Here is a 16,645-nt window from a genome sequence, read left to right on the forward strand (position 1 = left end):
CTTTTTTTAGAATATATTTTAGGCACCATGTCAGGTTTGAAGAGGTCTTGTGGTGCCAAAACAGTGGAAAGCCACCAAAAGTGAGCCCATTTTGGAAACTACACCCCTCAGGGAATTTTTCGAGGGGTGTAGTTAGCATTTTAACCTCACAGGTTTTTTGCTAAATTTATTGGAAAAAGTCTGTAAAATTGAAAATCCACCTTTTTTCTGAAAAAACTTTGAAATGTTTAATTTTTACTAGGAATAAAGGAGAAAAAGAACCCCAAAGTTTGTAACGCAATTTCTCCCGATTACGGGAATACCTCATATGTGGTAATAAACTGCTGTTTGGATCCACGGCAAAGCTCAGAAGAGGAACAGCGCCATTTGGATTTTGGAGTCCAGATTTTGCTGGATTGGTTTTCGGTGACATGTCGCGTTTGCAACGTCCTGGAGGGACCAAAACAGTGGAAACACCCCAAAAGTGACCCCATTTTGGAAACTACACCCCTCAAGGAATTTTCCTAGTGGTATAGTTGGCATTTTGAACCCACAGGTTTTTTGCAGAATTTAGTGGAATTCAGCCGTGAATATGAAAAACGTAGAAATGTTTAATTTTTACTAGGAATAAAGGAGAAAAAGAAACCCAAAATTTGTAAAGCAACTTCTCCCGATTACAGGAATACCCCATGTGTGGTATTAAATTGCTGTTTGGACCCACGACAGGGTTCAGAAGAGAAGTAGCGCTATTTGAAGCTCAGATTTGTCTGGAATGGTTTTCGGGTGCCATGTCGCGTTTGCAGAGCTACTGAGATACAAGTACAGTGGAAACCCCCAGGAAGTGACCCCATTTTGTAAACTACACTCCTTAAGGAATTTATTTAGGGGTGTAGTGAACATTTTGACTCGAAAGGTGCTTCTTAGAAGTTATAAACACTGGGCCGTGAAAATGCAGAATTTAATTTTCTCCAATAAAGCTTATCCTGCTTTATCCTCAAATTTTTCTTTTATACAATGGTAATAAAAAAAAAAAAAAAAAAAACACCCCAAAATTTGTTGTGCAATTTCTCCGGATAAGGCCAATACCCCATATGTGGCCATTAACTGCTGCCTGGGCACACTGTAGGGCTCAGAAGGGAAGGCCTACCATTTTGTTTTTGGATCTTGTGCTGAATAATACTCCATATATGATTTTTACACAGTTCCAGTAGGTTTCTAGGGCCTACTTTTTACATGGATGATTTTTAACCCCTTAAGGATGCAGCCTAGTTTTGGCCTTAAAGAGGCTCTGTCACCAGATTTTGCAACCCCTATCTGCTATTGCAGCAGATAGGCGCTGCAATGTAGATTACAGTAACGTTTTTATTTTAAAAAAACGAGCATTTTTGGCCAAGTTATGACCATTTTTGTAGTTATGCAAATGAGGCTTGCAAAAGTCCAAGTGGGTGTGTTTAAAAGTAAAAGTCCAAGTGGGTGTGTATTATGTGCGTACATCGGGGCGTTTTTAATACTTTCACTAGCTGGGCGCTCTGATGAGAAGTAACATCCTCTTCTCTTCAGAACGCCCAGCTTGTGACAGTGCAGATCTGTGACGTCACTCACAGGTCCTGCATCGTGACGGCCACATCGGCACCAGAGGCTACAGTTGATTCTGCAGCAGCATCAGCGTTTGCAGGTAAGTCGATCTTACCTGCAAACGCTGATGCTGCTGCAGAATCAACTGTAGCCTCTGCTGCCGATGTGGCCGTCACGATGCAGGACCTGTGAGTGACGTCACAGATCTGCACTGTCACAAGCTGGGCGTTCTGAAGAGAAGAGGATGTTACTTCTCTTCACAGCGCCCAGCTAGTAAAAGTATTAAAAACGCCCCGATGTACGCACATAATACACGCCCACTTGGACTTTTACTTTTAAACACACCCACTTGGACTTTTGCAAGCCTCATTTGCATAATTACAAAAATGGTCATAACTTGGCCAAAAATGCTCGTTTTTTAAAAATAAAAACGTTACTGTAATCTACATTGCAGCGCCTATCTGCTGCAATAGCAGATAGGGGTTGCAAAATCTGGTGACAGAGCCTCTTTAAGGCTCAGAGCCCATTTTTCAAATCTGACATATTTCACTTTATGTGGTAATAACGTGGGAATGCTTAAACCTACCCAAGCGATTCTGAGATTGTTTTCTCGTGACACATTGGGCTTCATGTTCGTGGTAAAATTTGGTCGATATATTCAGTGTTTATTGGTGAAAAATTGCAAAATTTTGAGAAAATTTTGAAAAAATTGCATTTTTCAGAATTTAAATGCATCTGCTTGTAAAACAGACGGTTATACCACCCACAATAGTCACTAGTTCACATTTCCCATATGTCTACTTTAGATTGGCATCGTTTTTTGAACATTCTTTTATTTTTCTTGGACGTTACAAGGCTTAGAACATAAACAGCAATTTCTCATATTTTGAAGAAAATTTCAAAAGCCTTTTTTTTAAGGTACCTGTTCAGTTCTGAAGTGGCTTTGAGGGGCCTATGTATTAGAAACTCTGATAAAACACCCCATTTTAAAAACTAGACCCCTCAAAGTATTCAAAACAGCATTTAGAAAGTTTTTTAACCCTTCAGGCATTTAACAGGAATTAAAGCAAAGTGGAGGTGAACTTTGCAAATTTCATTTTTCTTGCGGAATTTCAATTTTATTCATTTTTTTTTCTGTAACACAGAAGGTTTTACCAGAGAAACACTACTAAATATGTATTGTCCAGATTCTGCAGTTTTTAGAAATGTCCCACATGTGGCCCTACTGCGCTCGTGGACTAAAACACAAGCCCTATAAGCAAAGAAGCACCTAGTGCATTTTGAGTCCTCTTTTTTATTAGAATATATTTTAGGCAGCATGCCGGGTTTGAAGAGGTGTTGAGGTGTCAAAACAGTAGGAATCCCCCAATAGTGACCCCATTTTGGAAACTACACCCCTCAAGGAATTCATTTATGGTTGTTGTTACCATTTTGACCGCACAGTTTTTTCACAGCACGTATTTGAATTGGGCTGTGAAATGAAAAAAATGTCATTTTTTCCAATAAAATGTCATTTGTGATCAAAATTTCTTATTTTCACAGGGAACAAAATACCCCATTTGGTTGCCCAATTTGTCCTTAGTGTGGCAATACCCCATTTGTGGTGATAAACTGCCGTTTGGGCCCATGGGAGGGCTCAGAAGGAAAGGAGCGCTATATGTTTGTTGGAGTCCAGATTTTGCTGGATTGGTTTTCGGGTGGCATGTCGCATTTGCAGAGCCTCAGGGGTATCAAAGCAATGAAAACCCACCAAAAGTGACCCCATTTTGGAAACTACACCCCTCAAGGAATTCATTTATGGTTGTTGTTAGCATTTTGACCACACAGTTTTTACACAGCACATATTTCAATTGGGCTGTGACATTAAAAAAATGAAATTTTTTCCAATAAGATGTAATTTTTTATCAAAATTTCTTATTTTCACAGGGAACAAAATGCTCAATTTTGTTGCCCAATTTCTCCTGAGTGCAGCAATACCCCATTTGTGGCAATAAACTGCCGTTTGGGCCCATGGGAGGCCTCAGAAGGGAAGGAGCGCTGTGTGTTCTTTGGAGTCCAGATTTAGCTGGATTGGTTTTCGGCTGCCATGTCGCATTTGCAGAGCCCCAGAGGTATCAAAGTAATGGAAACCCACCAGAAGTGACCCCATTTTGGAAACTACACCCCTCAAGGAATTCATTTATGGGTAATGTGACCATTTAGACCCCATAGTTTCTTCACAGAACTTATTTGAATTGGGCTGGGAATTAAATAAATATATATTTTTTCCAATAATATGTCATTTTAGCTCAAAAATTCTTATTTTCACAAGAAATAAAATACTCCATTTTGTTGCCCAATTTGTCCTGAGTGCGGCAATACCCCATTTGTGCTGATAAACTGCCGTTTGGGCCCATGGGAGGGCTCAGAAGGAAAGGACCACCATTTGGCCTATTGGGGATTTTCTAGTGTGAAGTCATGTATGCAGAAGCACCTGAGGTACCAGTACAGTTGAAACCCGCAAGAAGTGACCCCGTTTTAAAAACTACACCCTTAAGGCATTCATCTAGAGGTGTAGTGAGCATTTTGACCGGAGACCTACACCCCATAAACTGTAATGTGGGTTCTCCCCGGTATGGCAATACCCTACATGTGGCTGTTATCAGCTGCCTGGGCACACAGCAGGGCTCAGAGGGGAAAGACGAGGGGGGATAAGCTGTGCGGAGGGCATCGGGGTAAGTAAAATTGGGGTCAATTATAAACCAAGGGATGTATGATAAATTTTAAAACACTCTTTCATACAGAGCTCTGGTTATTCGGGACACGTGTCACATTGATATATTGTGTAATCCCTTATCGCCCTCTTATAGCAGACTTTGCACCTCTTTTGACTTTTTCCCTTCTTGCCAGTTTGGGGAACTTCCCCTGGAAAGTGTTGCCGCCCTGGTACGATGCGTGTGGCCCCGCTTCCAGAAGTACTGGGTGCCCCCCCTTCTTGGTCCCTAAAGATTAGGTTCTTGATAATCACCTCTTGAAATTCCAGGAAAGTTCCCGTCTGGCCTGCACATCGACGTAGCACGTACGCATTGTACAAAGCCATCTGTATGAGGTGCCCGGCCAGCTTCTTATACCACACCGCATGGCGCTGTAGGGCTTCAGGGCTTGATCTTACAAGTCCATCCCTCCCATGTACCTATTGTAGTCCAGGATGCAGTCTGGTTTGGGGGTGGCCTTTCCTTCATATATCCTAAACCTGTAGGTATACCCTGATGCACTCTCGCAGCTTATACATCTTCACGCCATACCTTGCCCTCTTACCCAGCAGGTACTCGCGGAATTTAACCCTCCCTTTAAAATGTACCAGGGACTCATCAATAGAAATACACTTCTCGGGGTGTATGCTTGGGAAAACCGGGCACTGAAACGGTCTAATAGGGGTCTCTGTTTATACAAACGGTCAAAACTGGGGTAATCTCGGGGTGGGCACGGCTCATTATCAGTATAATGTGAGAAGCGAAGTATTGCCTCATTTATTTATTTTTTTAGGTTCCAGTTCAGTTCTGAAGTTGCTTTGAGGGGCCCATATATTAGAAACTCCTATGAAATACCCCATTTTAGAAACTAGACCCCTCAAAGTATTCACAACAGCATTTAGAAAGTTTATGAACCCTTTAGGTGTTTCACAAAAATTTAGAGCAAAGTAGAGGTGAAATTTACATTTTTTTTTTTGTCAGAAAATCCTCTTTATACCATTTTTTTATAATACTAAAGGATTTATCAGAGAAACGCAAATTAATACGTATTGCCCAGATTCTGCAGTTTTTAGAAATATCCCACATGTGGCCCTCTGGCGGTAATGGACTGAAGCGCCGGCCTCCGAAGCAAAGGAGCACCTAGTGGATTTTGAGGCCTCTTTTTTATTAGGCACCATATCCGGTTTGAAGAGGTCTTGTGGTGCCAAAACATTGGGAACCCCCCAAAAGTGACCCCAATTTGGAAACTAGACCCCTTGAGGAATCCATTGTAGTTTTCTTGGGGTGCATGCGGCTTTTTGATCAGTTTTTATTCTATTTTTAGGTGGCGTGGTGACTAAAAAGCAGCAATTCTACTATTGTTTTTTTATTCTTTTTTTTTTACAGCGTTCACCGTGCGCTATAAATAAAATATTCACTTTATTCTGCGGGGCGATACGATTACGGCGATACCAGATGTTTATAGGTTTTTTTTATGTCTTATGGCGTTTGCACAATAAAATACGTTTTGTAAACAATCATTCACTTTTTGTGTTACCTTATTCTAAGAGCCATAACGTTTTTATTTTTCAATCAATAAAGCCGTGCGAGGACTTATTTTTTGCGTAACGAACTGTAGTTTCGATCAGTACCATTTTTAGGTACATGCGACTTTTTGATCTCTTTTTATTCCATTTTTTGGGAGGTGAAGTGACCAAAGAATTGTGATTGTGGTACGGTTTATTATTATTTTATTTTACGGCGTTCATCGTGCGGGATAAATAATGAAATAATTTTGTAGTTCAGGCCGTTACGGACGCGGCGATACCAATTATGTATAGTTTATTTGTTTGTTTATATATTTTTATTAATAATAAATGAGTGATAAGGGAAAAGGGGGGATTTTTACTTTTATTACTTTTAAATCTTTTATTTTCTTATTTTTACACATCTTTTTTTAACTTTTTTTAACTTTATTACTTTGTCCCACTAGGGGACTTGAGGGCAGGAGGCCCTGATCGCTATTCTAATACACTGCACTACATGCGTAGTGCAGTGTATTAGAACTGTCAGCTACTCACTGACAGCAAGCATAGTGGGTCCTGACGTTGTCAGGACCCACTAGGCTTCCGTCTATGGCATAGCCGGACGACATTGTTTGGTGTCCGGTTGCCATAGTCACCATCGCCGGCCGCTATCGTGTAGCAGGCCGGCGATGGCAGCTTAACCCCTAAGAAGCCGCGATCTCTATAGAACGCGGCTTTTAAGGGGTTAATCAGCAGGGACACAGCGATCGGTCCCCGCTGTAGGAGCTGTGACAGCTGCTGAACAAGACAGCAGCGTCACAGCTCCTGTATGTGTCGGGAGGACGGCCGAAACGGCCGTTACTCCCGTGACGTACTATTACGGCATGGAGCGCGAACGATACAGCTGCCATGACGTAATAGTACGTCAAGGAGCGGGAAGGGGTTAAGCAACACCTTATGTTTTCAGAGGCTCCAGAACATAAAGTAAGTTCAATAAATGCCTCATGTAATAAAATTGCACCCTTCAAAGCACAGTATTCATCTAGGGGTATAATGGGAATTTGTATTTTTTTTGGGGGTGGGGGAGGCAGGTGTGGTATTATTGAGATATCAAATTAATTTAGAAAATAAATGCCCAGGGGGTATTTAAGAAATAAATGGAATGGATGTGATGTCATTGGAGTAGTAAAAATTAGATTTAACAAATATCAACAGAGGTGTGATAAAAACGGAAGCATTCTCCGATGCAGAGGCCTGGTTTAGAGGGACAGGTCATACAGTAGTGAGTGGTGTCTTTCCTAATCCCTCTGCTTGAGCAAACTCAACACCTTTTGTGGGGTTTTGGGGTTTTTTCTTTGGGGGGGGGGGGGAAGTACTCCCGGGAAATGCTGGCCATGTATTATTCTGGAGATCCCAGAAGTGCTGCTACCTACACTGCTGCCCTCTGCTTCCTGGTCTCCAAAAATCATTTTTGAAATAATTTGTTCTTGGAATCCCAGGAAAGTCTCCGTATTGTCTGCTGTTCTGTAGAGAACAAAGGCGTTATAGAGTGCCACTTGGGTGAGGTATACCGCCAATTTTTTATACCACACCTTAGATTTTCTTAGGGCACTGTAGGGCTGCAGTACCTGGTCCGAAAGATCCACCCCTCCCATGAATTGGTTATAGTCCTGGATGCACACAGGCTTGGTGGTCTGCTCTGTGGTTCCTCTGACTGGAACTGGGGTGGATCGATTAGCATGCAGTGTGGTCAAAACAAAGACATCACGCTTGTCTTTATATTTTACAAGCATCAAATTTTCGGAGCAAACAGACCTGCTTTCCCCACTGCGTAGTGTCTGCTCTATAAAGGACTTGGGGAGACACTTTTGATTTCGCCAAATTGTGCCACATGCTAGTGTGCCCCTGGCAGAAAGTCACTTCAGGAGAGGGACGCTATTGTAAAAATTGTCCACATACAAGTGGGGTGGAGCAAATCCCATACTATCCTTCCACTTATTCCCAAGACAGGGTGACAGTCTGGTGGCTCGATATTCGAATCCTTCCCTTCATATACACGAAAGTGCAGTGTATACCCAGACACACTTTCGCAGGCCTTATACACCTTCACGCCATACCTAGCCCTTTTATTGGGCAGGTACTGGAGGAAGTGTAATCTGCCTTTAAAGTGGACTAGGGATTCGTCCACAGCTAGGATATCGTTATCTGCTCTAAACACTGTATTCATGCATTAGCACTCTACTTGAATCATTGGTCTATCTCGTTCTTCTCCCTTATTACTTGACGTACTATATTTCTGTATGGTTCAATAACGTCTTTATATGGGAACCTATCCTATTTGAGTTTATATATGACCATTATTCGGTGATGCAGGTACCCACTACTCTATACTGTGAGTGTCAGCAATCGCTCCTTTTTTTATACTAGGATCTTGTCCTTCTATTAACTTTTAAACCTTGTTTTGTCATATGTGTTAATAAAATTATATCTTTTACATAATATTGGCTATAAGCTCTTCTTTCTTCTCTGTGGTTGTTCAAAGTCAAATTAAGCTGTGATTGGTCCATCTGCACTGATGGACCAATCACAGCGATCGCCGGCCGAGGACAGCTGTGATTGGTCCTCGGCCGGCATCCAGAGTTGCTAGGCTGTCTCTGACAGCTGTCTTTTTTAAACTTCCGCCGCACCAGGATGTGCGGCGGAAATTTAAATCGTTCGAAACGTCACACTAAGATGTGATTGGTCCATCTGCACTGATGGACCAATCACAGCCATCGCCGGCCGAGGACAGCTGTGATTGGTCCTCGGCCGGCATCCTCTGCTGCTAGGCTGTCTCGGACAGCCATCTGTTTTAAACTGCCGCCGCACATCCTGGTGCGGCGACAGTTTAAAACGTTCACGTAACTGTACGTGGAAATGCGAGAACAGACCAGATTACAGTTACGTGAAATTGCGGGAAGGGGTTAATGGACAACTGGGCGTGTTTTACTTTTTGGCCAAGTGGGCGTTGTACAGAGGAGTGTATGACGCTGATCAATCAGTGACCAATCAGCGTCATACACTTCTCCCCATTCATTTACACAGCACATAGCGATATAGCTATATCGCTATGTGCAGCCACATAAACACACTATAACATTACTGCAGTGTCCTGACAATGAATATACATTACCTCCAGCCAGGACGTAATGTCTATTCAGAATCCTGTCACTTCTGCAGCGTCTGTGTGAGACTACAGCACAGCACAGAGAGATCTAGCTGTAAATGACAGCCTGCTATGCTGTAAGGCTGGATTCACACGAGGTCATTACGTCCGTAATTGACGGACGTAATTTCGGCCGCAAGTCCTGGACCGAACACAGTGCAAGGAGCCGGGCTCCTAGCATCATACTTATGTACGACGCTAAGAGTCCCTGCCTCGCTGCCTGCCTCACTGCCGGACAACTGTCCCGTACTGTAATCATGTTTTCAGTACGGGACAGTTGTCCGGCAGCAAGGCAGGGACTCCTAGCATCGTACATAAGTATGATGCTAGGAGCCCGGCTCCCTGCACTGTGTTCGGTCCGGGACTTGCGGCAGAAATACGTCCGTCAATTACGGACGTAATGACCTCGTGTGAATCCAGCCTAACTCAGAGAAGTGCAGAGAAGTTATCAGGATTCTGAATACACATCACGTCATGGCTGGAGGTAATGTCTATTCATTGTCTATGAAAAACGGCTCAAGAAGTGACATGCACTTCTTTTTCGCGGGGTGTTTTTTTACGCGGCCGTCTTGAAAAACGACCGCGTAAAAATTGCCCCATCGGAACAGAAAGTCGTATTTCCCATTGAAATTGTAATGACAGGGATAGGGAAACAGACAAGTGAGCCCTAATCTACCCGCCACTCAGTCCCTGCCTACTTGCAACGACCCGCCCTAGGCGATGGGGTACAACTGGGCGACGGTCCCTACACTCAGTAAGTGCACGACAGACAACCAGACAAGGAAACACAGAACAAAGGGAAACGGGGCAGTTGCCCACGGCAACACCGTGAGCAACAAGAGTAGTAAACGAGCCGAGTCAAACCAGGAGAGTACGAGGTGCCAAACGCAGAGCAGGAGAGTAGTGAACAAGCCGAGTCACACCAGGAGTGTACGAGGTACCAAACGCAGAGCAGAAGAGTAGTCAGTAAGCCAGGGTCAATACGAAGCAGGGACAAGTAGTTCAAGAAGCTGCAGCAGGGCCAGGAAACCAACAGAGAAGAATCACAAGCAAGGAGGAACAGGAAAGGCAGGTATAAATAGACAGAGGGCGGGAGCTAGTTCCGTCTGGCCAGGCTGTGATAGGCTCTCCCACTCCTAAGCCTGCCATCCTGAGTGGTGGAAGATGGAGTCAGTCTCACAGACATAGAAGCAGGTGCAGACTGATTACCTATGCGCGTGGATACAGAAGCTGTGCCTGGCAGATCCTTAACAGAAATCAATGGGCAGATGTTTGTAGGCGTTCTGCTTCCGATTTTTCAGCCGTTTTTCGGCATACCTGAGGGTATGTTCACACGGAGTGTTTTTAGCAGTTTTTCGGGCCGTAAACATCCCAAAAAACGGCGGAAAAATCGGAAGCAGAACACCTCCAAACATCTGCCCAAAAACGGCCATTAAAACGGCCACGAAAATCACGAGTTTGATTAAAAAGGTATGTGCACACACAAAATAAAAAACGTCTCAAAATACGGAGCTATTTTCAAGTGAAAACAGCTCCTGATTTTCAGAAGTTTTTTAATCAAAGTCACGATTTTCGTGGCCGTTTTTGGAGCTGTTTTTCTATAGAGTCTATGAAAAACGGCTCCAAAAACGGCTGAGGAAGTGACATGCACTCCTTTTTCGCGGCCGTAAAAAAACGTCAGAACAGAACGCAGTTTTTCCCATTGAAATCAATGGGCAGATGATTGGCAGATGTTACGGCAGAAAATAAGCCGTGTGAACATACCCAAAAACGCCACTCGCGATTTTCACAGCGTTTTTTTCCCTTGAAAACAGTTCTGTATTTTCAGACGTTTTTGATTTTGTGTGTGCACATACCCTAAAGGTTCACCTGGATGGATTTTCTCTGGATTGCGCACCAAAAATCTATAGCAACCTGAAGGGGTTTTCAAACACTGCAGAAAAAAAATACATGTGGATTTAACCCCTTGAGTACCCAGCTCATTTTGGCCTTGAGGACCAGACCCATTTTTTCAAATCTGACATGTATCACTTTATGTGGTAATAACTCCGGAATGCTTTTACCTATCCAATTGATTCTGAGATTGTTTTCTCGTGACATATTGTACTTTAGTTTAGTGCAAAAATTTGGTCGATAAATTCATTGCTTATTTGTGAAAAACACCAACATTTAGCAAAAATATGAAGAAATTATGATTTTTCCAATTTTAAATGTATCTGCTTGTAAAACAGATAGTAATACCACACAAAATAGTTACTAATTAACATCTCCCATATGTCTACTTTATGTTTGCATCGTTTTTTGAACATCCTTTTATTTTTCTATGACCTCACAAGGCTTAGAACTTTAGCAGCAATTTCTCATATTTTTAAGAAAATTTCAAAAAGCTATTTTTTCAGGGACGAGTTCAGTTCTGAAGTGGTTTTGAGTGCCCTATATATTAGAAACTCCCATAAAACACCCCATTTTGAAAACTGCACCCCTCAAAGTATCCAAAACAGCATTCAGAAAGTGTTTCAACCCTTTAGGCGTTTTACAGGAATTGAAGGAAAGTAGAGCTGAAATTTTCAAATTTCATTTTTTTTTACAAAATTCATATGTAATACATTTTTTTCTATACCACAGAAGGTTTTACCTGAGAAACGCAACTCAATATTTATTGCCCAGATTCTGCAGTTTTTAGAAATATCCCACATGTGGCCCTAGTGCGCAAATGGACTGAAACACAGGCCTCAGAAGCAAAGGAGCACCTCTTGGATTTTGGGGCCTCCTTTTTTCAGAATATATTTTAGGCACCATGTCAGGTTTGAAGAGGTCTTGTGGTGCCAAAACAGTGGAAACCCCCAAAAGTGACCCCCACTTTTTAAACTACACCCCTCAGGGAATTTATCTAGGGGTATAGTTAGCATTTTGACCCCACAGGTATTTTGCTATATTTTCTGGAGTTAGTCTGTGAAAATGAAAATCTACTTTTTTTCTGGAAAAACTTAAAAATTTCTAATTTTTGCAAGAAATAAAGGAGAGAAAGCACCCCAACATTTGTAAAGCAATTTCTCGCGATTACGGAAATACCCCATATGTGGTAATAAACTGCTGTTTGGACCCACAGCAGGGCACAGAAGGGAAGGACCCCCATTTGGATTTTGGAGCTCTGATTTTACTGGAATGGTTTTCAGTGCCGTGTCATGTTTGTAATGCCCTGGAGGGATCTAAACAGGGGAATCGCCCCAAAAGTGACCCCATTTTGGATACTATACCCCTCAAGGAATTTTTCTAGTGGTATAGTTAGCATTTTGACCCCACAGGTTTTTTGCTGAATTTATTGGAATTAGTCTGTGAAGATGAAAAGAGACTTTTTTTTGGAAAAAACACAGAATTTTCTAATTTTTATAAGGAATAAAGGAGAAAAAGCACCTCAACATTTGTAAAGCAATTTCTCCTGATTACGGTAATACCCCATTATGTGGTAATAAACTGCTGTTTGGACCCACGGCAGGGCTCAGAAGGGACGGAGCACCATTTGGATTTTGCAGCTCAGATTTTGCTGAATTGGTTTCTGGGGGCCATGTCGCATTTGCAGAGTCCCTGAAGTACCAGTACAGTAGAAATTCCCCAGATGTGATCCCAATTTGGAGACTATACCCCTGAAAGAATTAAATTAGAGGTGTAGTGAGCATTTTGAGCCCTCAGGTGTTTTATAGATTTTATTAGAATTGGTCCATGAAAATGAAAAAAATTTTTTTTCCAATAACCTGTAGCTTTAGCTCAGAATTTTACATTTCCACAAGGAATACAGGAGAAAAGACACCCCAAAATGTGTTACACAATTTCTCCTGATTACGGAAATACCCCATATGTGGTTGTAAACGGCTATTTGGACATACGGCAAGGGTCTAAACGGAAAAAGCGCAATTTCGTTTTTGGAGTGGAGATTTTACAAAATTTGTTTTTGACGCCATGTTGCATTGCGCTGAGGTACAAGTACAGTGAAAACTCCCGAGAAGTGACCCCATTTAGGAAACTACACCCCTCAAGGAATTCATTTAGAAGTGTAGTGAGCATTTTGACCCCCAAAGGTTTTGCAGAAATTAGTGCACAGTGGATGTTGCAGATTGAAAATTGACATTTTCCACATATATGGTATTTCAGTGCCCAATGCGTTGGGCCCAGCTTGTACCACTGGAGACATACACCCCATAAATTGTTAAGCGGTTCTCCAGAGTACAGTAATACCCCATATGTGGTCATAAACTGCTGTTTGGGCACACTGCCAGGCCCAGAAGGAGCGCCATTTGGCTTTTGGAGCGCAGATTTTGCTTGGTAGTAGTTTTGTTTAGTGTTTTACTGGTGTTTCAGTTTATAATGTGGGGGTATATGTAAGCTGGGCGGAGTACATCAGGGTATATGTAAGCTGGGCGGAGTGTATCAGGGTATATGTAAGCTGTGCGGAGTACATCAGGGTATATGTAAGCTGGGCGGAGTACATCAGGGTATATGTAAGATGCGCGGAGTACATCAGGGTATATGTAAGCTGTGCAGAGTACATCAGGGCATATGTAAGCTGGGCAGAGTACATCAGGGTATATGTAAGCTGGGCGGAGTACATCAGGGTATATGTAAGCTGGGCGGAGTTCATCAGGGTATATGTTTGCTGGGCGGAGTGTATCAGGGTATATGTAAACTGTGCGGAGTACATCAGGGTATATGTAAGCTATGTGGAGTACATCAGGGTATATGTAAGCTGGGCGGAGTGCAATAGGTCATAATAGGATGATGTAATAATGGGGAGAATGAATAATAAAATTAATTATCCCTGGATAGTGACGTACGCTTTGAACCAATCCTTTATGCACAGGCCGGATTATTGGGTGCAGGAGTCGTGTAAGGGGGTGATACGGCCCTTCTAAAGTGAACTGTCTTCCCTGTGCATCTTTCATGTTTAGTGGTATTTTTCTTCTGTGTTATCCTGTGTATGCCTGTCATATTATTAGCAGCCACAAGGTGTCACTGCAGGACGAGTGACTGAGGAGACAGAGCTGGGTGACAGGAAGTGGAAGTGAGGGAGAGCGAGGTGACTCAGGGGGAAGAAAGAAAGAGGACTGGTGTGACAGAGAGGGGGCACAGTGACCAGGCTGCCGCCATTTGTAGGAGAAGGATCCTTGGCTCAATGTTCCTGGAGGAGGACTAGCTGGACATTCACTACAGCTCAGCAGTGTCAGGAGACACAAGGGAAAAGATGTCGTCTTCTTCAACAGAGGAGCAGAAAGCAGAGGTAAGGGTGGTATGCCGCGTGGTAGTGAGTAGCTCTCACTCTGACCCGCGGAGGCGCACGCGGTAATATATCCGCCGGACTCACGCCGTAGCCAAAGGGCGAGGGGCATAGCTTCCACCTTTGGGGATTCCGCAGTGTGAGTGGTAGCACCACAGTGATCCGCGGAGACGGCCCATTTCCTTCTTGAGACCCGCCGGGCCGGGTCAGTGAGCGCCAGGCGCAGCCACCCATGAGCTGGTAGGACTCCCACGAGGGCGAGTGCCTCAGCTACTGAGAGACTTGATTTGAATACTGTATTGTCGTTATTTGGCCTGTTTGAAATTGTGATTTTCAGTAAACCGTTTATTTGAAAAGAACTGAGTAGTGTTGTGGTGTCCACGTTTAGTCTTACCTTTCACGTGGCGTCACGAACAGGATGAGCCAACCAGGAACTTCAGCGGAGTCTGCCATCAGTGCCCCAGCCCCACCCCCAATTCTGTTCCCTATGGGGGCAGCCATGTTAAATGTGCCCAAATATGACGGAAAGAGTGTGACGCTGATGGATTGGGCCGAGAGGCTACGAGCAGCGGCCCGACTCTACCAAGTACCTCCCCCACACCAAGCGGATCTCGCGTTGAGCCTGCTAGAAGGAGATGCTCGTGCAGCAGTAGTAGTCCTCCCAGTCAGTCAAAGAGCGACCCTGGAAGACATCATCACCAGGCTCGAAACCCTATACGGAGACACTACCTCAGTTACCGATTTACGGAAAAAATTCTATACCCGTAGTCAACGGGAAGATGAATCCGTCCAACAGTACTCGGTTGCACTCCAACGATTGTGGAACCGACTTAGCAAGAAAGATCAAGAGGGGTGCGCGGCTGTCCCTGACCCGGACAGGGTGCTGCGGGACCAATACTTGTCTGGGTTGAAGAATAGAGCGCTAAGAAGGAGCCTCAGAGACTATATACGGACGGAGCCGCATACCGCCTTAGTGGACCTAGTTCGAGAGGCCATAGAGTGGCAGCACGAGGGAAAGGATGGTGCTCACGTTAGTGTACACAACTCGACCGAAAGGGGACCGCCTCCGAAAATGGACCCCACACCAGAGAGTGCTTTCCTCCGAGACTTTGCCAGGGATGTGAGGGAGCTCATGAGGGAGATGACAGAAGAGATCAACCAGCTGAAGGCGGCAAGTTCTACCCGGGAGGACCGTCCTCGGCAGAGAAGATTTGATCCGGCCGAAATTCGCCGGTGTTGGGAATGTGGCCGACCAGGACACCTGGCAAGAGACTGTCATGCCCCTAGGATGAAACGGCCACCTTTAAACTAGAAGGACCCGCTGCTGAGGGCCGGGTGGCGGAAGTTCCTTGTAGAGGCCCTCTATCATCCACACAGAGAGCTATTGGGTGCTGCACAGGAATACCAGCAGTACAGCACAAGGTGTGGAATCTTAGCCAAGTGGAAGGAAAGTTTATTTCTAGTCAAGTAAAAGGGACGGTGAAGTGGTTTCATGTCCGAAAGGGCTACGGTTTTATTCGCCGAAGTGACCATAAAGGCGATGTGTTTGTCCACTGGTCTGCTATAAAGAGGAGCAACCCCCAGAAGTCTCTGCGCAGCGTTGGAGAAGGAGAGATGGTAGAATTTGATGTAGTGGGAGGAAGAAAGGGCACTGAAGCTGCCAATGTCACAGGCCCCGGTGGTGTTCCAGTTAAGGGAAGCAGATTTGCCCCTGACCGGCGGCGACCCCGTCGGCCCTTTCACCAGCTCAGGTCAGAGAGTTTAGAGGAATCGAGAGACCCGGCCATAGGTCAAGTGTCAAGTCAAACGTCTCGTGACCAGCCATCCCTCCTTTCCCCTGCAGCTGCGGAATTCACACCAGCAGTCTTGCAACGTCCGATGTTGGTAGCAGCCAACAATCCAGGACCAGGATTGATTACTAAAGAACCACCGTTTCAACAGCCTTTCGTCTGTTCAACTGACCAGCCTAAAGATCAGCGGGACCTGTCGACCGTAAGACAACCGGATGCAGTGGGATTCCAAGAGGTCGACAAAAAGGAGAACACAGCTCTACAAGGATGGGGAACTGTAACCGCTACAGAAATGAATGCCTGGCTAGCCTCTGTGAGTGCAAGGGACTGCACTCGAAAAAGCCGGGGGAAGTGTAAGGGGGTGATACGGCCCTTCTAAAGTGAACTGTCTTCCCTGTGCATCTTTCATGTTTAGTGGTATTTTTCTTCTGTGTTATCCTGTGTTATGCCTGTCATATTATTAGCAGCCACAAGGTGTCACTGCAGGACGAGTGACTGAAGAGACAGAGCTGGGTGACAGGAAGTGGAAGTGAGGGAGAGCGAGGTGACTCAGGGGGAAGAAAGAAAGAGGACTGGTGTGACAGAGAGGG

The 16,645-nt window shown here is 44.2% G+C and overlaps 1 protein-coding gene across 3 annotated transcripts in view; it reads right to left on the reverse strand.

Annotated features, from left to right (window-relative positions):
- Nucleotides 1-16,645, reverse strand: part of EFCAB5 (EF-hand calcium binding domain 5) — an 81,527-nt gene that overhangs the window by 56,948 nt on the left and 7,934 nt on the right. The window lies entirely within an intron of this gene.

This window comes from Rhinoderma darwinii, chromosome 2, assembly GCF_050947455.1.
Source record: "Rhinoderma darwinii isolate aRhiDar2 chromosome 2, aRhiDar2.hap1, whole genome shotgun sequence".
Lineage (NCBI taxonomy): Eukaryota > Metazoa > Chordata > Amphibia > Anura > Rhinodermatidae > Rhinoderma > Rhinoderma darwinii.